Source organism: Dendrobates tinctorius, unplaced genomic scaffold (genome assembly GCF_039654945.1).
Source record: "Dendrobates tinctorius isolate UK_male_01 unplaced genomic scaffold, ASM3965494v1 ptg000015l, whole genome shotgun sequence".
Taxonomy (NCBI): Eukaryota; Metazoa; Chordata; class Amphibia; order Anura; family Dendrobatidae; genus Dendrobates; species Dendrobates tinctorius.
This window is the reverse complement of record NW_027361683.1, coordinates 16,296,109-16,309,284: the sequence shown is the minus strand read 5'-3', so window position 1 is coordinate 16,309,284 and position 13,176 is coordinate 16,296,109. Positions and strand designations below refer to the sequence as shown.

The following is a 13,176-nucleotide window of genomic DNA, read 5'->3' as shown; positions in this document are numbered from 1 at the left end:
GGATAAGGGAGATTTTGAATTTCTGGGAGATTTTGAATTTCTGCAGACACTTGTGGACACTTGGATTGTGTGAGGCCCACTGAATATCACAGCGCTATGTCACAGGCTCGATGGCACAGGTGTGAAAAAAGTGACTACAGGATAAGGGAGATTTTGAATTTCTGGGAGATTTTGAATTTCTGCAGACACTTGTGGACACTGGACACTTGGATTGTGTGAGGCCCACTGAATATCACAGCGCTATGTCACAGGCTCGATGGCACAGGTGTGAAAAAAGTGACTACAGGATAAGGGAGATTTTGAATTTCTGCAGACACTTGTGGACACTGGACACTTTTGGATTGTGTGAGGCCCAATGAATATCAGAGCGCTATGTCACAGGCTCGATGCAGCAGGTGTGAAAAAAGTGACTACAGGATAAGGGAGATTTTGAATTTCTGCAGACACTGGACACTTTTGGATTGTGTGAGGCCCACTGAATATCAGAGCGCTATGTCACAGGCTCGATGCAGCAGGTGTGAAAAAAGTGACTACAGGATAAGGGAGATTTTGAATTTCTGCAGACACTTGTGGACACTGGACACTTTTGGATTGTGTGAGGCCCACTGAATATCAGAGCGCTATGTCACAGGCTCGATGGCACAGGTGTGAAAAAAGTGAATTGTAGAATTGGGCAGAATAGGAATCTCCCTAGAGTGTAGGTCTGTAAGAACGGAACAAGTCCTCCACTTATCCTTCCACAGTGACAAACAGCTTCACTGTGGCTGTGATAACAGCCGTTACACGGTACTGTGTGAGGAGCGTACACCGCTGTATGGTGTGAATAAATGCACGCTCAGTACCTTAGCAGGACAAAAAAAAAATTGGGATTGCTTTTAAAAAAGCAGTTTGCAGAGCAGTGGGGAAACAGCAATGCAGCTGTCAGGAAGCCTTAGAAGGCAGCCTAACAACCAACACCGCTGATGGACCACAATATAGCCTCCCCTTGCACTGCACACACAGTGACTGGTGTGTTGCACAGGCAAAATCGCTAGCAGCAGAAGCAGTTTTTTTGTCTTCTTCCCTGCCTAACGCTCTCCCTACAGAATCAGCAACCTCTCCCTATGCTAAAATCGGCAGAAGTAAGATGGTGGTCGGCGTGCACTCCCTTTTATAACCCCTGTGACGCCCACCAAAGCAAGCCAATCACTTGCATGCCCTTCTGAAAGATGGTGGCGACCCCTGCCTATGTCATCACGTTGCCCACAGTGTCCGTGGATCCTGATTGGCTGAAAAAGAGCGCTAAACAAACTTTTGAAACGCGACTTTGGTGCATAAGTCGCCGACCTCGTGGCCGACCTCATCCTAGGGTCGGGTTTCGTTTCATGAAACCCGACTTTGCCAAAAGTCGGCGACTTTTGAAATTGTTCGACCCGTTTCGCTCAACTCTAGTCATTATATGTTGGGGGCTGCCTATTGCTTTGGGGTCTGCTCTGGGGCAGTTTAGATTTCCCCTTTCTTTCTTTAGGCCTATTTAATTCTACGGCTGTGATCGAGGGGTCTAGGGCATCGTAGGAACCCCCCACGGCTACTGTTAGTTGTTGTGGATAGGATCAGGGGTCTCCAATCCGATAGCTGCCAACCTCTCTGGTTTTCTGGACTTAGCTAGCATTTCTGTTTTTACCTCCTACGGTGACTCAATCATAACACCTGACCTTGGAACGCCAACATTTTCTCTTGCCCCCTGAGAAGCATCCTCCTGCCCAAAATAATCATCCCTCTCATCCTCCTCCTCCTCCTCTTCCTCTTCCCTAACAAGACAATGGCTGACTGTTATCAAGGCTCCCCTCCTCCTCCTCCTCCTCCTCCTCCGCTGCAGACGCCTGATTCTTAATGTGCGTCAAACTTTGCATGAGCAGATGCATAAGTGGGATGCTCATGCTTATGGTGGCGTCGTCTGCGCTTAACAGCCGTGTGCATTCCTCAAAACACTGAAGGACTTTACAGAGGTCTTTCAGCTTTGACCACTGCACACCCGACAATTCCATGTCTTCCCTCAAACTGCCTGCCCGTGTATCCTCCCAAAAATACATTACTGCCTGCCTCTGTTCACACAGCCTCTCAACCATGTGCAGGGTGGAGTTCCACCTTGTTGCAACGTTTATGATTAGGCGTGCTTGGGGAGGTGGAGCAATCGCTGCAGCTTCTGCATATGAGTGGAGTGGATGTTTGAGTGACGGATGTGCAAGCACAGACTTCGCACCTTATGGAGCAGGGATGTTAACTCCGGGTAATTATTAAGGAAGCACTGCACCACCAGGTTCAAAGTGTGAGCCAGGCAAGGTATGTGTCTGAGTTTTGCACGGGCTGTGGCTGCCACAAAATTATGACAGTTATCACTGACTACCTTGCCTGCCTCAAGATGTAGACTGCCCAGCCATGACTCAGTTTGTTGCTGCAAGTAGTCGGCCAGTACCTCAGCGGTTTGTCTGTTGTCACCCAAAGACATCATCTTTAACAAAGCCTGCTTACCACCATCTGTTCAATAGTGGGACACCTCGTGTGCAACACTGCCAGCTGCAGATGGAGTGCTTGTGCGACTGCGCTCTGTGGACGAGCTTTCGCTGATAAGGAGGAGGATCGAAAGCCTACAGCCAACTGTTTCCTATACCGTGGGCTAGGCAACACTGTTCCACCGCCGCTGTCCCCAGTGGAGCCTGCATCCACCACATTAACCCAATGCGCAGTGATGGACACGTAACGGCCCTGGCCATGCCTACTGGTCCATGCATCTGTTGTGAGGTGCACCTTTCCACTCACTGACTGTTTTAGTGCATGGACAATGCGGTCTTTCACATGCCGGTGGAGGGCAGGGATGGCTTTTCGAGAAAAGAAGTGCCGAATGGGTAGGTCATAGCGTGGGACAGCGTAGGCCATGAGTTCGTGGAAAGCTTTGCTTTCAACTAAACGGTGGGGCATCATCTCTAATGAGATTAGTTTGGCAGTGTAGGCGTTCATACAAAGTGTATGCGGATGAGAGGATGAGTACTTTCTTGTCTGGTAGGGTGAGCTGGACTGGAGAGCTGCATATGGGGGAAGCAGCGGTGGACCAGACGGAGTGAGAGGGGGTTGGTGATGGTATTGGTGGTGATGGCCTAGATTCAGTGTTGTGTTGCAAAACCATTGTGATTCTCTGAGTGCTTTGGCCTTGTGACGACACCTCCACATTTAGTGCTGGTGGTGTGCTTACAGTGTGGGAAGCGATGGACCGTTGCTGGCTACCTTCAGTCAGAGCAGATGCACATGTGCTACTTGAGGTTTTATAGTCCGTCCACGCTTGCAAGTGCATGTTGATTAAATGTTTAAGCATGCAACTGGTATTCAAATTTCTGAGTTGTTTACCTTGGCTAAAGGTCCTTCCGCACTTCTTACAGATAACCCTTGCCTCATCAGTAGGATTTTGGACAAAGAAGTGCCACACTGCACTCTTCCTACTATGGTAAACATTTTCTGGCCTTGCACGCTGTGCTAAGTTGACCATCTGGCCAAGCTGTCCTGCAACTCTTTTAGTTTTTGTTCCACGTTTTTGGACAGCTACGGGCCTGCCAGATAACCGCTGCTGCGATGTCAATGCCTGCTGCGGATCTTTCTCCTTATCTGAACTATTGCCAGTGCCACCCTCCTCCCCCAATGGATGCCAATCTGGGTCAAGAACTGGGTCATCCATCACCTCCTCTTCAAAGTCATCTGCACCTTCCTCTTTACTTTCCTCTGTGTCACCGTGTAAGGTGGTATAGTATGCGGGAAGGGGCACCTGAGTTTCATCAGGGTCAGATTCTAGCTCAATAGACTGTGAGGGCAAAGTATTGTTCTGGGTCAATCTACCAGCAGAATCATCTAGCAGTGGCTGTGCATCAGTGCACTCCATGTCAGATTCATCTTGGACTGGGGAATTCAGGATTTGACTGGATATCCCAGGCATGGTATGTGAAAAGAGCTCCACAGAGTAATCTGAAGTGTGGGCTGCCGCATCCTTAACTTTTGGTGGGGGTGAAGGATACAAGGAAAGGTGTTTTTCCTGACCAGAACCCTGCACTGACGACTCCGTGCTTGCAGGTTTCGAACGTTCAGAAGAGGAGGCAATAAAGCTGGTGACTGTTTCGGCAATGTACGCCAAAACCTGTTCCTGATGCTCTGGCTTTAAAAGCGGTTTTCCTACTCGAAGGAAAGGCAACCGTACAGGCCTTCTTGGGCCAGACGATGATGCAGGCTCAACACCTCCTGCCTTAGCTGCTATTTTGCTTTTGTCAGAACCAGCCGATGCACCACCACTATCAGTACCAGCTGCCCCCCCTGCCCACGTCCGTGGCCTCTTCCACCATACTTCATCATGTTTGGGAAAATGCACCAAAAATACCAGCAGAGAGATGGTACTGTATGAGGAGTGTCCAGCTGTGTAAAGTGTACTAAAAAAATTAAATCTATGTATATATTTTGTTAGTCACAGACGCTCTCACAGTATGTGCTGGACCGTAATCCAACAAGCAGATATGCGGAACCGTGTCAGAAGTGTACAGCTGTATACGTTTTTTGTGTAACTAACAATCTCCTTATATGTATTTACGTAGTGTCACACACACACGCTGACTAGGTATAAAAGTGACTGTAATGCGAACAGCAGATATACAATACTGTTTGAGAATCGGACAGCTCTTTGTGGTGTCTGTATGGAAAATTGTCAATCTCCGTCTTTTTTTAACCGGAGTGACACATGCTGTCTCTGTATTGTTTTGACCATTATCAAACAGCAGATATACGAAATTGTTTGAAAAGTGGACAGCAATGGTGTAGGTCTGGAACAACAGAAAAACTCCTCGGCTTTTTTTTCCAGAGTCACACACAGATTCTATTTGTCCATGATACAAGGCGGTACATGGTAGTGTGTGAAGAGCGTACACCACTATACGGTGTCTGTATGGAAAATTGTCAGTCTCTGTCTATTTATATACGGACTGAAACACGCTGTCTCTGTCTAGTTTTGACCGTCATCAAACAGCAGATATACGAAACTGTTTGAAAAGCGGACAGCAGTCTAAGGTGTAGGTCTGGAAAAACGTAAAAACTCCTCGGCTTTTTTTCCAGAGTCACACACAGATAGCTTCTATTTGTCCGTGATACAAGGCGGTACACGGTAGTGTGTGAGGAGCGTACACCGCTATACGGTGTCTGTATGGAAAATTGTCAGTCTCCGTCTATTTGTATAGGGACTGACACACGCTGTCTCTGTCTAGTTTTGACCATATTCAAACAGCTGATATACGAAACTGTTTGAAAAACGGACAGCTCTCTAAGGTGTAGGTCTGGAAAAATGGAAAAACTCCTCGGCTTGTTCTTCCAGAGTCACACCCAGATAGCTTCTATTTGTCCATGATACCAGCAGGCACATGGTGGTGTGTGAGGAGTGTACACCGCTATACGGTGTGTGAAAAAATGAATGCTCAGTAACCTACCAGGACAAAATAATAAAAGTTGGAGGGCTTTGAAAAAAGCAGTTTGAACAGCAGTGTGCACACAGCAATGCAGCTAGCAGGTAGCCTTAAAAGGCAACCTAATCACCACCAGCGCTGCTGCACACAGCAAAAATCCTCCCCTTTCACTGCACACTAACTGTACAGTGAAAAGCGCTATCAGCAGAAGCAGTTTTTTTTTCTTCTTCCCTGCCTAACGCTCTCCCTGTTCAGAATCGGCAGCAGCACCTCTCCCTATTCTAAGATCGGCAGAAGTAAGATGGCGGTCGGCGGTCACAGCCTTTTATACCCACTGTGACGCCACACAAAACCAGCCAATCACTTCAATGCCCTTCTCTAAGATGGTAGTGGCCGCTGCCCATGTCATCGCGTTGCCCACAGTGTGCATCCACCATGATTGGCTGGGAAAAGTCGCTGGAAGCATTATTGGAAACGCGACTTTGGCGCTCTGATCGGTGACCTCATGGCCGACCTCACGCTATGGTTGGGTTTTGATCGGCGAAACCCAACTTTAGCTAAAGTCGGCTATTTTTTAATTTGACCGACCCGTTTCGCTCAACTCTAGTGCAGACCTATTTTTTTCTTTTTTGATGCATTTTTTGCAATGTGAGTTTGTGGAAAACATAAACAACTGTATAAAGTATGGTTGCAAACATCTTGGCTATGCATTTAGACTAAATGGGGTATATTATAGCCTTCAAGGACGTGTTCACTGTTTCTTCACAGTGCAACTTTCCTCACAAACTGACTAGCACTTTGGTCCATAAAATGGATGCTGATGGAGAAGCATCTGAACAGGTCCATCTACCAGACTCCTCCAATTGTAAAAACCTCATATAGGAAAGCTGATTTTTTTATTGGAGAAAGCTGATGGACTGGTTGGGTCACATGCTCCTCCACCAACCAGCTGTCATGACTCTGGACAGGATGGTTCCGCCTCCATCCTGGTCAGGTCAGGGTTAATTTTAGTCTGCCTTTCTTTGGTTCTGGGGTGGCTATTTATTGCTGGCAGTTCCTGGATTTGGTGTTGGTGATACTTCCGTATACTCGGTTTGGGATTGCTAACCCAGGTTACTCGTCCGTAAACGTTGTGCATCTGTGCTTGTGTGCTTTGCTGTGTATGACCCTGTTTATCCTCTGACTTTTGCCTCTGCATCCTGCTTTGTACTGACCTGTCTCTCCTGGTTATCTGACCCCTTGGCTCATCTCTGCTTACTCTTTGTCTTATCCCTAGGTACTATGATCTCGTCTGGCATTTGACCCTCAGCTTATCCTTTGACCATATTTACTGTCTGTGCTCTACACTCTTTGTGCTCAGGTTCCTTCCATGTTCTCACGTGCTGTGACTCCACCCACATGGTCACATGACGGCTTAGTGCCAGGTCCTGTGCTCATTGAATTAGTCTCAGGTCCTTGTGCCCTTCATGTCTTGTTCCTGCACTTCCTTCACTCATTCACGTGCCCCCTGATAACACCCCCTAGGCAGCACCAGTGATACCATAGATGTCATCACATTATCACTGACCCATACAATTTTTCAGGGTTTTTTTTGTGTGTGTTTGTTATGGACCCACTGCGTGCTCTGTCAGATCAGGTATCTAACCTGACCATGGTGATGCAGAACCTAACAGTTGAACAAAGAGTGTTGGTTGCTTCTCACCAACAGGTACAGAGGGAGTTGGCAGATACAGTTAATGTTGTTTGGGGTGCCTCTTCCTCGTCTGGCAATAGGGAGGGTACTGTGTTTGACGTTTCCTTATCCTCTCATGAACCCTCTGTCAAACTTCCTGATACCTTTTTTGGGGTTAAGAAAAAATTCCGGGTATTTAAAGAAAGTTGTAAATTACTTTTTTCCCTGCATTCTCGGTCCTTTGGTGATGAGAGTCAAAGGGTGGGGATAGTGGGGATAGTTATTTCCCTGTTACGTGAAGAGCTTTAAGGTCTTAGGTCTTATATATGATGAACCTGATCGGGTGAGGTTGGCAGAGGACATGATTAAGAGTTTTTCCCAGGGAAAGCGCTCAGCTGAGTTGTACTGTTCCGATTACAGGCGATGGGCATCTGAGGCTTCCTGGACCGACTCGGCACTCAGGGGGCTATTCCGACGGGGTCTCTCTGATCATTTAAAGGATGCCTTGGCCCTGCACCCACCACCTGACTCTCTGGAGGAGAATGCTCCTTGGAAGGGGTATGGTTACTTATATTTCTTTATTTTTTATTTTTTATTCTTATTTTTTTATTCTTTATTTTTTCTTTTTTCTATTTTTACTTAGTTTTTCTCAAATTCAGTATTTGTAATTTTTCTCAAATTCAGTAGTCTTATTTTTTCCTATTTTTATTTCTATTTTTACCTTATTTTTATTTTTATATTCTAATTTTTTTCATTTATTTTTATTTTTTCTTTCCTTAATTCCTTTTTTCTTTACATTTTTCTCATTTTTCTTCATATTTATCTCATGACCTTCTTACCTTATTTATATTCTGACACTATCTAGCTGCCCATTATTTGGTCTGTTACATATATTATGCCGCACTTTAATCTGTATATTCACTATAATATGTTTCTCTTCCCACAGTATATTGTGTCACGCCGTATTGAACTGCTCAGACACCGTTGATTTCACTAATGCAGCTGAACTGCACTTCACCCAGCATTTCACTGACTACTTCCTGTCGCCGCCATCTTGCTAGAGGCACTTCCGGCTTTCACTTCAGAGAGCGCTAGATTCCTCTCTTCCGGCCACTTTCTGCCAGCTCACACAGGTGCGCTTCAGCATGCACTCATGTCGGATATGTAACCCCAACCAGACACAGCTGTAATTAGCGCACTGCACCATAGCAATACAGCATATCTCTGTCAGCGCTTTGTTCCTCCTCCTGCTCTCCTCACAGCTCTACATGGTAAGCATTACCTATAATGGTATATGACTGTTAGCAGCTTGGTTTGCACTGAGTGTTTCACACAGGACTATCTTGTCCATTGTCTGTCTACAGAGCAGCTTGCCTACGTTGCTACACGCTATTCTGAACCCACAGTGTCATATTTTTGGAATATTAACAGGTCTTGCCATTGGTAAGGTTTATGCCTTTTATAGTGTAATTTTTTCACTTTTTTTTCTTTTTCAAAATGTGTCCATAAGCACTTCTAATTGAGTGTTTCCATACCCCTGTTCCCTCTTTTGTTTTTTTTCTCTACTTCCCTATTATCCTGCTACCAAACGCTGCAGGTCTTTATGGTCTATTTTGTGAATAATTTACCATCTCCTCATGAGGCAAATTGAATGTTTAGATAGCAAAACCACTCATGATTTTCTCTTCACAAACCCATCTATTGGTTGATCCAAGTTCTCCTGTTATTTTTTTGACTATCTCTGTTTGCTCTGTAAGGTATAACATGTCTGATGTCCTGATAGGGATTCTATATTTTTTCCTCTATATGATGGAGTTAGTCTGTTCTTTTGGGACTAGAATCCGCTTTACATAAATGTTCATTCATATGTAACATGTGCTTCTATGTAGCTTTAGCTCAAATATGACTCTACTGGATTATGAAATGTCATTTTGAAACCAGTTGTATGTTTATGTTAATTTATTATTTTTTTTGTTGTTTTTCTTCTACACTGTATACAGTCTGAAGAAGGTCCACGATAGTGACCAAAACGTAACAAATAGAATGTACACCATGTGGATTATTAAGCTGTGAATAAAACAAAACTATCTTTCCTGCATTTGGGAGTGCCGGATTTCTTTTTCTGACTTTCTGAGGAGGCCATGACCCAGGCTGTCCGTATGGACCGCAGGCTGAGAGAGAGAGGTGTTGTGCAACGAGATGCTCCTCTGTTGCCAGTGAAACCAGAGCCTTTGTCATTGGTTGAGCCCATGGAGGTAGGGAGAAGGAGCGGAGACGCCGCAGAGAGAAAAAACTCTGCTTCTGTTGTGGAGAGCCAGGTTATTGGATAAAGGACTGTTCCTCTTGTCTCCCAGATTCCAAGGTCTGGGGAAGCGACTAGGTCTAGGTAACTGCTGAGGAGGTTACCCAGACCCAGAGGTACTTTTTTCCTCAGCCCTCAAACTATTGTTAAAAGTGAAAGTTGGTGTGAACAATTGTTTTTATTTCCTCTTATGCATTTTTGGATTGTGGGTCTTCAATGAACTTGATTGACTCGAGGTTGGTCGCCAACTGTGAGATAAGGACATTCAGGTTGGACAAACCCATGAGAGTGGTGGCTATTGACTCAACCCCATTCACCAAGGATGGGATCCACTCTGTTACTAAAGAGTTTGTCCTTAAGGTGGGGGTCTGTTCATCTGGAACATATAGTCTGTTTCAATCTGGAAATCTCCCTGCTGGTTTGGTTTTGGGGTTTCCTTGGCTGCAATGTCATAATCCAGTCATTGACTGGGGGGCCCAGAAGATTGTTTCCAACTGTGAAAATAAAAGTCTGAATTCTGTGTCTGTGTCGTCCATCAGTCTGGAGGGTATTTCAGAGTCCTCTGAAGGACTTCGAGGACGTGTTCTCCGAAAGTCAGGCCAAGGAGATACCACCGCACTTCCCTTTTGATTGTGCCATTGACCTGATTCCTGGGGCTAAATTGCCTAAAGCCCAATTGTTTAACATTTCCAGTCATGAGCGGGTTGCCATAAAGGAGTACATATCTGAAAGTCTCAGCAAGGGGCATATCCGTGTGTCCTGTTGCTTCAGGTATTTTTTGTAAAAAAAAAAAAAAAGACGGTGGTCTCCGCCCATGCCTTGACTTTCGGGAACTAAATAAGATTACGTAAGAAACACATATCCCCGCCCACTTATTCCTGATTGGTGTAACCAATTATCTGGGGCCAAATGTTTTTCAAAACTAGACTTGTGGGGGGCATATAACCTCATCCAGGTGCGAGAGTGGTATGAGTGGAAATTGAGTTATGCCGTTTGGTCTGACCAATCCCCTGTGGTTTTCAAAAACTTCATCAATCATGTGTTCTCTGATTTTATTGGGCAGTTTGTGGTTATATACTTGGATTACATTCTAGTTTATTCTCTTGATAAGCAGTCACATATTGGTTACCTTTGGGCGGCTCTTCAGAGACTCAGGGAGAGCCAACTTTTCGCTAAGCTAGATAAATGCTTGTTTTTCGCCCAGGAATTGCCTTTCTTGGGGTTCATTATCTCTAGTGAGGGGTTTTGTATGGATCCCAAAAAGGTGCAGGCCATTGTAGATTGGGCTCAACACCAGGAACTGAAGGGCCTTCAGCGCTTCTTGGGATTCGTCAATTTCTACCAGAGGTTTATTAAAGGGTTCTCTCAGATGTAGATAAATACTGGGAGACCATGTCACAGATGTATGGAGGAGACAGGTTGCGGATGGCATTGTATGTCATAGTTAGGGTTTTGAACTGGTGCCTCTGGTCAAGAGAAAGCCAGTGAAGGGCTTGACAGAGAGGAGAGGATGGGGGATAATGGAGAGACAGGTGGATTAGTCAGGCAGCAGAGTTTAAGATAGATTGGAGTGGTGCAAGAGGGCTAGAGGGGAGGCCTGAAAGTAGGAGCTTGCAATAGTCGAAGCGGGAGATGATAAGGGCGTGCACAAGCGTTTTTATAGTTTCTTGGAAAAAGAATGTAGGGATCCAGGAAATATTTTTGAGTTGGAGTCGGCAGGAGGAAGCAAGGGCTTGGATAAGTGGCCTAAAAGAGAGGGTAGAGTCGAGGATCACCCTGAGGCACCGTGCATGCGGGACTGGGGAAAGTGAGCAGCCATTGACATTGATGGATAGGTCGGGCAGAGGGGTAGAGTGAGATGGAGGAAAGATGAATTCTGTTTTGTCCAGGTTCAGTTTTAGAAAGCGAGCAGAAAAGAAAGATGAGATAGTGGACAAACATTGTGGGATTTTGGTCAGTAAGGCAGTGATGTCAGGTCCAGATAGGTAGATCTGCGTGTCATCGGCGTAGAGGTGATACTGCAAACCATGTGATTCTATGAGCTGTCCCAGGCCGAAAGTGTAGATGGAGAAGAGTAGGGGTCCTAGAACTGAGCCTTGGGGAATACCAACAGACAGGGGGTGAGGTGTGGAGGTGGTGTAGGAGCGGGAGACACTGAATGTCTGGTCTGATAGACATGACGAGATCAAGGATAGGGCCAAATCTGTGATGCCAAGAGATGAGAGAAGCTGTAGCAAGAGGGAATGGTCTACAGTGTCAAAGGCAGAAGACAGGTCCAGGAGGAAGAGGACAGAGTAGTGTCGCTTGTTCTTGTCGGTTAGTAGGTCATTCATGACTTTAGTTGATTAGCAGAAGCAGGAGGAGGAGGAGGTGATTTCATGATCAAAATGGGTTTGGATGGTAAGGGATGGATGTTAAGACAACTTCCCAAACAAAGCATTTGTGCTGCTTTTACATTACGTTTCTGTCATCTGTATGGCTTACAAAGTCACTGGAAATCCAGCCCTTGTTCAATTTTAGAAGAGTCAGCCTGTCTGCATTTTCCATTGATTTGCATGTGCACCTATCCGTTATGAATGCAACAGGCAAACTAAAAACCTGCTCAGACAACACACATGCAGCAGGGCATGGCAGCACCTCCAAGGTGTAGATGGAGAGGTTGGGCCAAATGTGGAGCTTGGACAACCATTACTTAAAGGGCACTGAAGAATAAGGAAGGACACTGGTATGGTCATTTAAGTAGTCCCTTACCATCTTGGTCAACTTCTACCTCCTCGTCATACTTGCACCCACAGATAGCCCTTGTTGATGTGATGGTCTCATGAAAATGTGTCAGTTGGTGGACATTCCCCTCCAAGTTGCACCTGATGTGTGTGACCCTCCCCAGTAATCCTTGTGGCTGAAAAGAGCCGATACCTCTGCCAGCAGCATTGTCTGAGGGTAATCTTTTTAGCAAGTCTTCCACAACATCCATCTGGCATACATGCACTGAAAATGGCACATCTGCCTCCGACATGAAAGAAGAAAATTTCTCCTTGTACTGTTGGTCAAGAAAGTTGCACAGCCAGTATTTCATATTAAACAAAATGTCTTTCACGTAAGGGTCTTGGGAAAGGCATCTGGACATGATCTCTACCATGTGGCAGACTACAAATAGTCAAACGTTCAGTGTCCTCACCAGGAAGAACACAGCCTCCTCCTTTCCTCCTCTTCAAGCCATCCATGCTGGACAGGCATGAATCTTGGTTTGGGAGTCACCTCTGTAGTGCAGACCAAAAAGACCTGTTCTGCCTCCTCCTCATCCTGTTCCTTGTCATCACCAAATGTGGCTTGAGAGTATTGTGTGAGCCTGGGCTGTGTGGTATCAGCCACTGTAAAAATATTTCTGCATAGCCACCTGCTCGGCATTCAAAGTTTCCTATTTGAGATTCTGCAGTGAATGTTTTAACAGACAGAGCAGCGGGATGGTTACGCTGATAATAGCGTCATTAGCGCTCACCATCTTGGTGCGGTATTCAAAGTTTTGAAGAACCTCACAAATGTCATCGATCCACACCCACTCGGCAGCTGTTATGTGTGGGGGCTACTGCTCTATAAGCCTTGCCAACATATGAACCGCCTACCACCTCAACACATTTAGCTATCTATCCCTGTGTTGCCCATTCAAAATTTTCTTCATAAGCAGGATCCTTGTATCTTGTTCTCACATGCCTTATGCATTTAATAGCCCTCAGTGT

The 13,176-nt window shown here is 45.7% G+C and overlaps 1 long non-coding RNA gene across 1 annotated transcript; it reads left to right on the top strand.

Annotated features, from left to right (window-relative positions):
- The first annotated feature begins 6,109 nt into the window (after positions 1-6,109).
- On the top strand, positions 6,110-9,959 carry LOC141075463 (uncharacterized). The gene is made up of 5 exons (XR_012227282.1): positions 6,110-6,577; positions 7,558-7,695; positions 8,084-8,408; positions 8,502-8,580; positions 9,138-9,959. It is a non-coding gene; the product is annotated as an uncharacterized lncRNA (long non-coding RNA).
- Positions 9,960-13,176: the final 3,217 nt, after the last annotated feature.